At 49.4% G+C, this 8,217-nt stretch overlaps 1 non-coding gene across 1 annotated transcript; it reads right to left on the bottom strand.

Moving 5' to 3' along the window:
- Positions 1-7,536: 7,536 nt before the first annotated feature.
- On the bottom strand, positions 7,537-7,618 carry Trnas-aga. The gene has a single exon. It is a non-coding gene; the product is annotated as a tRNA-Ser (tRNA).
- Between the last annotated feature and the right edge of the window lie 599 nt (positions 7,619-8,217).

Here is an 8,217-nt window from a genome sequence, read left to right as displayed (position 1 = left end):
AAGACGCTTCGTTTTCGGGACGCCGGAAGTTTGGATTTCAGTTCCCGGTTTTGCTGAGCAGTGTTTTGTAAAGCCCAAACAAGACGCTTCGTTTTCGGGACGCCGGGAGTTCGGTTTTCGGTTCGCGGGTTTTGCTGGGCAGTGTTTTGGAAAGCCCAAGCAAGACGCTTCGTTTTCGGGACGCCGGAAGTTTGGATTTCAGTTCCCGGTTTTGCTGAGCAGTGTTTTGTAAAGCCCAAACAAGACGCTTCGTTTTCGGGACGCCGGGAGTTTGGATTTCAGTTCCCGGTTTTGCTGAGCAGTGTTTTGGAAAGCCCAAGCAAGACGCTTCGTTTTCGGGACGCCGGAAGTTTGGATTTCAGTTCCCGGTTTTGCTGAGCAGTGTTTTGTAAAGCCCAAACAAGACGCTTCGTTTTCGGGACGCCGGGAGTTCGGTTTTCGGTTCGCGGGTTTTGCTGGGCAGTGTTTTGGAAAGCCCAAGCAAGACGCTTCGTTTTCGGGACGCCGGAAGTTTGGATTTCAGTTCCCGGTTTTGCTGAGCAGTGTTTTGTAAAGCCCAAACAAGACGCTTCGTTTTCGGGACGCCGGGAGTTTTGATTTCAGTTCCCGGTTTTGTTGGGCAGTGTTTTGGAAAGCCCACACAAGACGCTTCGTTTTCGGGACGCCGGGAGTTTGGATTTCAGTTCCCGGTTTTGCTGAGCAGTGTTTTGTAAAGCCCAAACAAGACGCTTCGTTTTCGAGACGCCGGGAGTTCGGTTTTCGGTTCGCGGGTTTTGCTGGGCAGTGTTTTGGAAAGCCCAAGCAAGACGCTTCGTTTTCGGGACGCCGGGAGTTTGGATTTCAGTTCCCGGTTTTGCTGAGCAGTGTTTTGTAAAGCCCAAACAAGACGCTTCGTTTTCGGGACGCCGGGAGTTCGGTTTTCGGTTCGCGGGTTTTGCTGGGCAGTGTTTTGGAAAGCCCAAGCAAGACGCTTCGTTTTCGGGACGCCGGGAGTTTGGATTTCAGTTCCCGGTTTTGCTGAGCAGTGTTTTGTAAAGCCCAAACAAGACGCTTCGTTTTCGGGACGCCGGGAGTTCGGTTTTCGGTTCGCGGGTTTTGCTGGGCAGTGTTTTGGAAAGCCCAAGCAAGACGCTTCGTTTTCGGGACGCCGGAAGTTTGGATTTCAGTTCCCGGTTTTGCTGAGCAGTGTTTTGTAAAGCCCAAACAAGACGCTTCGTTTTCGGGACGCCGGGAGTTCGGTTTTCGGTTCGCGGGTTTTGCTGGGCAGTGTTTTGGAAAGCCCAAACAAGACGCTTCGTTTTCGGGACGCCGGGAGTTTGGATTTCAGTTCCCGGTTTTGCTGAGCAGTGTTTTGTAAAGCCCAAGCAAGACGCTTCGTTTTCGGGACACCGGGAGTTTTGATTTCAGTTCCCGGTTTTGCTGGGCAGTGTTTTGGAAAGCCCACACAAGACGCTTCGTTTTCGGGACGCCGGGAGTTTGGATTTCAGTTCCCGGTTTTGCTGAGCAGTGTTTTGTAAAGCCCAAACAAGACGCTTCGTTTTCGGGACGCCGGGAGTTCGGTTTTCGGTTCGCGGGTTTTGCTGGGCAGTGTTTTGGAAAGCCCAAGCAAGACGCTTCGTTTTCGGGACGCCGGAAGTTTGGATTTCAGTTCCCGGTTTTGCTGAGCAGTGTTTTGTAAAGCCCAAACAAGACGCTTCGTTTTCGGGACGCCGGGAGTTTTGATTTCAGTTCCCGGTTTTGTTGGGCAGTGTTTTGGAAAGCCCACACAAGACGCTTCGTTTTCGGGACGCCGGGAGTTTGGATTTCAGTTCCCGGTTTTGCTGAGCAGTGTTTTGTAAAGCCCAAACAAGACGCTTCGTTTTCGAGACGCCGGGAGTTCGGTTTTCGGTTCGCGGGTTTTGCTGGGCAGTGTTTTGGAAAGCCCAAGCAAGACGCTTCGTTTTCGGGACGCCGGGAGTTTGGATTTCAGTTCCCGGTTTTGCTGAGCAGTGTTTTGTAAAGCCCAAACAAGACGCTTCGTTTTCGGGACGCCGGGAGTTCGGTTTTCGGTTCGCGGGTTTTGCTGGGCAGTGTTTTGGAAAGCCCAAGCAAGACGCTTCGTTTTCGGGACGCCGGGAGTTTGGATTTCAGTTCCCGGTTTTGCTGAGCAGTGTTTTGTAAAGCCCAAACAAGACGCTTCGTTTTCGGGACGCCGGGAGTTCGGTTTTCGGTTCGCGGGTTTTGCTGGGCAGTGTTTTGGAAAGCCCAAGCAAGACGCTTCGTTTTCGGGACGCCGGAAGTTTGGATTTCAGTTCCCGGTTTTGCTGAGCAGTGTTTTGTAAAGCCCAAACAAGACGCTTCGTTTTCGGGACGCCGGGAGTTCGGTTTTCGGTTCGCGGGTTTTGCTGGGCAGTGTTTTGGAAAGCCCAAACAAGACGCTTCGTTTTCGGGACGCCGGGAGTTTGGATTTCAGTTCCCGGTTTTGCTGAGCAGTGTTTTGTAAAGCCCAAGCAAGACGCTTCGTTTTCGGGACACCGGGAGTTTTGATTTCAGTTCCCGGTTTTGCTGGGCAGTGTTTTGGAAAGCCCACACAAGACGCTTCGTTTTCGGGACGCCGGGAGTTTGGATTTCAGTTCCCGGTTTTGCTGAGCAGTGTTTTGTAAAGCCCAAACAAGACGCTTCGTTTTCGGGACGCCGGGAGTTCGGTTTTCGGTTCGCGGGTTTTGCTGGGCAGTGTTTTGGAAAGCCCAAGCAAGACGCTTCGTTTTCGGGACGCCGGAAGTTTGGATTTCAGTTCCCGGTTTTGCTGAGCAGTGTTTTGTAAAGCCCAAACAAGACGCTTCGTTTTCGGGACGCCGGGAGTTTTGATTTCAGTTCCCGGTTTTGTTGGGCAGTGTTTTGGAAAGCCCAAGCAAGACGCTTCGTTTTCGGGACGCCGGAAGTTTGGATTTCAGTTCCCGGTTTTGCTGAGCAGTGTTTTGTAAAGCCCAAACAAGACGCTTCGTTTTCGGGACGCCGGGAGTTTTGATTTCAGTTCCCGGTTTTGTTGGGCAGTGTTTTGGAAAGCCCACACAAGACGCTTCGTTTTCGGGACGCCGGGAGTTTGGATTTCAGTTCCCGGTTTTGCTGAGCAGTGTTTTGTAAAGCCCAAACAAGACGCTTCGTTTTCGAGACGCCGGGAGTTCGGTTTTCGGTTCGCGGGTTTTGCTGGGCAGTGTTTTGGAAAGCCCAAGCAAGACGCTTCGTTTTCGGGACGCCGGGAGTTTGGATTTCAGTTCCCGGTTTTGCTGAGCAGTGTTTTGTAAAGCCCAAACAAGACGCTTCGTTTTCGGGACGCCGGGAGTTCGGTTTTCGGTTCGCGGGTTTTGCTGGGCAGTGTTTTGGAAAGCCCAAGCAAGACGCTTCGTTTTCGGGACGCCGGGAGTTTGGATTTCAGTTCCCGGTTTTGCTGAGCAGTGTTTTGTAAAGCCCAAACAAGACGCTTCGTTTTCGGGACGCCGGGAGTTCGGTTTTCGGTTCGCGGGTTTTGCTGGGCAGTGTTTTGGAAAGCCCAAACAAGACGCTTCGTTTTCGGGACGCCGGGAGTTTGGATTTCAGTTCCCGGTTTTGCTGAGCAGTGTTTTGTAAAGCCCAAGCAAGACGCTTCGTTTTCGGGACACCGGGAGTTTTGATTTCAGTTCCCGGTTTTGCTGGGCAGTGTTTTGGAAAGCCCACACAAGACGCTTCGTTTTCGGGACGCCGGGAGTTTGGATTTCAGTTCCCGGTTTTGCTGAGCAGTGTTTTGTAAAGCCCAAACAAGACGCTTCGTTTTCGGGACGCCGGGAGTTCGGTTTTCGGTTCGCGGGTTTTGCTGGGCAGTGTTTTGGAAAGCCCAAGCAAGACGCTTCGTTTTCGGGACGCCGGAAGTTTGGATTTCAGTTCCCGGTTTTGCTGAGCAGTGTTTTGTAAAGCCCAAACAAGACGCTTCGTTTTCGGGACGCCGGGAGTTTTGATTTCAGTTCCCGGTTTTGTTGGGCAGTGTTTTGGAAAGCCCACACAAGACGCTTCGTTTTCGGGACGCCGGGAGTTTGGATTTCAGTTCCCGGTTTTGCTGAGCAGTGTTTTGTAAAGCCCAAACAAGACGCTTCGTTTTCGAGACGCCGGGAGTTCGGTTTTCGGTTCGCGGGTTTTGCTGGGCAGTGTTTTGGAAAGCCCAAGCAAGACGCTTCGTTTTCGGGACGCCGGGAGTTTGGATTTCAGTTCCCGGTTTTGCTGAGCAGTGTTTTGTAAAGCCCAAACAAGACGCTTCGTTTTCGGGGACGCCGGGAGTTCGGTTTTCGGTTCGCGGGTTTTGCTGGGCAGTGTTTTGGAAAGCCCAAGCAAGACGCTTCGTTTTCGGGACGCCGGGAGTTTGGATTTCAGTTCCCGGTTTTGCTGAGCAGTGTTTTGTAAAGCCCAAACAAGACGCTTCGTTTTCGGGACGCCGGGAGTTCGGTTTTCGGTTCGCGGGTTTTGCTGGGCAGTGTTTTGGAAAGCCCAAGCAAGACGCTTCGTTTTCGGGACGCCGGGAGTTTGGATTTCAGTTCCCGGTTTTGCTGAGCAGTGTTTTGTAAAGCCCAAACAAGACGCTTCGTTTTCGGGACGCCGGGAGTTCGGTTTTCGGTTCGTGGGTTTTGCTGGGCAGTGTTTTGGAAAGCCCAAGCAAGACGCTTCGTTTTCGGGACGCCGGGAGTTTGGATTTCAGTTCCCGGTTTTGCTGAGCAGTGTTTTGTAAAGCCCAAGCAAGACGCTTCGTTTTCGGGACACCGGGAGTTTTGATTTCAGTTCCCGGTTTTGCTGGGCAGTGTTTTGGAAAGCCCACACAAGACGCTTCGTTTTCGGGACGCCGGGAGTTTGGATTTCAGTTCCCGGTTTTGCTGAGCAGTGTTTTGTAAAGCCCAAGCAAGACGCTTCGTTTTCGGGACGCCGGGAGTTTGGATTTCAGTTCCCGGTTTTGCTGAGCAGTGTTTTGTAAAGCCCAAACAAGACGCTTCGTTTTCGGGACGCCGGGAGTTCGGTTTTCGGTTCGTGGGTTTTGCTGGGCAGTGTTTTGGAAAGCCCAAGCAAGACGCTTCGTTTTCGGGACGTCGGGAGTTTGGATTTCAATTCCCGGTTTTGCTGAGCAGTGTTTTGTAAAGCCCAAGCAAGACGCTTCGTTTTCGGGACACCGGGAGTTTTGATTTCAGTTCCCGGTTTTGCTGGGCAGTGTTTTGGAAAGCCCACACAAGACGCTTCGTTTTCGGGACGCCGGGAGTTTGGATTTCAGTTCCCGGTTTTGCTGAGCAGTGTTTTGTAAAGCCCAAACAAGACGCTTCGTTTTCGGGACGCCGGGAGTTCGGTTTTCGGTTCGCGGGTTTTGCTGGGCAGTGTTTTGGAAAGCCCAAGCAAGACGCTTCGTTTTCGGGACGCCGGAAGTTTGGATTTCAGTTCCCGGTTTTGCTGAGCAGTGTTTTGTAAAGCCCAAACAAGACGCTTCGTTTTCGGGATGCCGGGAGTTCGGTTTTCGGTTCGCGGGTTTTGCTGGGCAGTGTTTTGGAAAGCCCAAGCAAGACGCTTCGTTTTCGGGACGCCGGGAGTTTGGATTTCAGTTCCCGGTTTTGCTGAGCAGTGTTTTGTAAAGCCCAAGCAAGACGCTTCGTTTTCGGGACACCGGGAGTTTTGATTTCAGTTCCCGGTTTTGCTGGGCAGTGTTTTGGAAAGCCCACACAAGACGCTTCGTTTTCGGGACGCCGGGAGTTTGGATTTCAGTTCCCGGTTTTGCTGAGCAGTGTTTTGTAAAGCCCAAACAAGACGCTTCGTTTTCGGGACGCCGGGAGTTCGGTTTTCGGTTCGCGGGTTTTGCTGGGCAGTGTTTTGGAAAGCCCAAGCAAGACGCTTCGTTTTCGGGACGCCGGAAGTTTGGATTTCAGTTCCCGGTTTTGCTGAGCAGTGTTTTGTAAAGCCCAAACAAGACGCTTCGTTTTCGGGACGCCGGGAGTTCGGTTTTCGGTTCGCGGGTTTTGCTGGGCAGTGTTTTGGAAAGCCCAAGCAAGACGCTTCGTTTTCGGGACGCCGGGAGTTTGGATTTCAGTTCCCGGTTTTGCTGAGCAGTGTTTTGTAAAGCCCAAGCAAGACGCTTCGTTTTCGGGACACCGGGAGTTTTGATTTCAGTTCCCGTTTTGCTGGGCAGTGTTTTGGAAAGCCCACACAAGACGCTTCGTTTTCGGGACGCCGGGAGTTTAGGTTTCAGTTCCCGGTTTTGCTGGGCAGTGTTTTGGAAAGCCCAAGCAAGACGCTTCGTTTTCGGGACGCCGGGAGTTCGGTTTTCGGTTCGCGGGTTTTGCTGGGCAGTGTTTGGAAAGCCCTTGCAAGACGCTTTGTTTTCGGGGCGCCGGGAGTTTGGTTTTCGGTTCGTGAGATTTGCTGGGCAGTGTTTTGGAATGCCCAAACAAGACGGTTCGTTTTCGAGGCGCCGAGAAGTTTTGCTGTTTGCGCTGTGTGAGTGAGAAAAGATATTCGTGTTCAGTCGAGGATGGATTACCAACTGGTGAGCTCGTTTCATGCTTATGATAACACATTTTTTCATGTAAACGTTACTTTTTTGTAATATTCAATCAAACTTTGTATGGTTCGTCACTACAAGTGTCGGCATTATGCTTGTTTTATACAATTCTAATAAACATAGAAACTTTTTGACATTACTTAAAATATTTTTTGAATTGTTCGACATTATGAATGTCGACGTTTATTTTGAAACTTCTACGAAAGACTTTTCTTCTTGAGGCATAAATGTTCAGTAATACTTTTATGTAATATTCAAACAAACTATGTATGGTTCTTCACTACAAGTGTCGGAATTATTCCTGTTTCATATGATTTAAAATATACGCATATATTTTTCTCTTTTCGCCATCAATAAAAACTTCTTTTGAATGGTTCGACATTACAGATGTTGACGTTTATTTCAAATCTTCTACCAAAAACTTTTTGAGACAATACTAAAAACTAGCTTTAAGTATAAGCCATATTTTTCCTCCGTATCCATGGATCGCATCACCGACCAAAGGTGGCTCCCAGATCTTTTCCTTCTCCACTAATAAACACCCTTCCCGTGGTGATTGTGGAGATGCAGAGGTATTCTCGGTCTCTAGAAGCAACAATCATTACACCCTAACATTCCTTCCCTATCCCAACTGACTTGGCCGGCGCCGTTATTGATCAATAATATTAGATCTGCTAAAATTGCACTCCGAGAGTAAGCGGAAACTCCCATCCTTTATTCATTTGGATCGCAGTGCAATTATTACCAGTTCCGATCAATCACGGAATAGCAACCATTGACATGTACAGTCAGTCTATGCTATGCTATGCTATGCTTGATTTCCGAGCTACGAAAAAATACACAAAATTCCAAAGTGTACCCCGTCTTAGATGGTAAAGAATTTTTTTACAAACATCGCAATTTCATGAGTACAAAAATTGTAATCAATTGTTCTAATATACATTTACATTTGTCCAGTTATTATCATTCAGAATTTTTAAATACTGCCGCGACAAAAACGCAGTCGGTAGGATTCGAACCTACGCTCCCAGAGGGAATCTGATTTCTAGTCAGACGCCTTAACCGCTCGGCCACGACTGCTTGTTATAAGGAAATGATACTGTTATATTTTGTACTTATGTAATACAAACTTGCATTTTGTCACCATTTATCACAGAGCAGTAACATGAACATTAAGTGAACATGGTTCTTACGTTTTTATTCTAGCACACGCTTGATATATCCATGAAATGCATCAACGTCATTATCAATACCCTGAAAACATCAACTGACAGCTGAATGATGATATTCTCACCCAGCAGAACTCGCAAGTCGATCGCTATCAATCGGGAGTATCGCTCATCTACCGGCGATCACTCGGTTTGCCGTGTAACTAAACTACGGTGTTACATATAATAGTAAGGTGCGATCATTATGAATTATGGGCAAGCCTATATGTATGGTGACGCGAAAAAACTAGTGGCAAGATCAACTCACTGGCCGAGCAATCAGCGATCACGGTCGTTGAAGGTAAACGGGTCTACTCTCGCCGCGTGTTGGGCAGCCGGAGCAGCAGCTTTCGAGCACAAAAATACAGCTGTCCGCTGCTGCTAGGCCGGACATAGCAACGAGCAACGGCTAGAGCTAGAGCACTCAGCTAATCTGATGAACGAGACACACTCACAATGTAGATCCAAACG

Source organism: Aedes aegypti, chromosome 3 (genome assembly GCF_002204515.2).
Source record: "Aedes aegypti strain LVP_AGWG chromosome 3, AaegL5.0 Primary Assembly, whole genome shotgun sequence".
In the NCBI taxonomy this organism is placed as follows: domain Eukaryota; kingdom Metazoa; phylum Arthropoda; class Insecta; order Diptera; family Culicidae; genus Aedes; species Aedes aegypti.
Note: the sequence above shows the minus strand (reverse complement) of the source record. Positions and strands in the feature narration are given on the sequence as shown.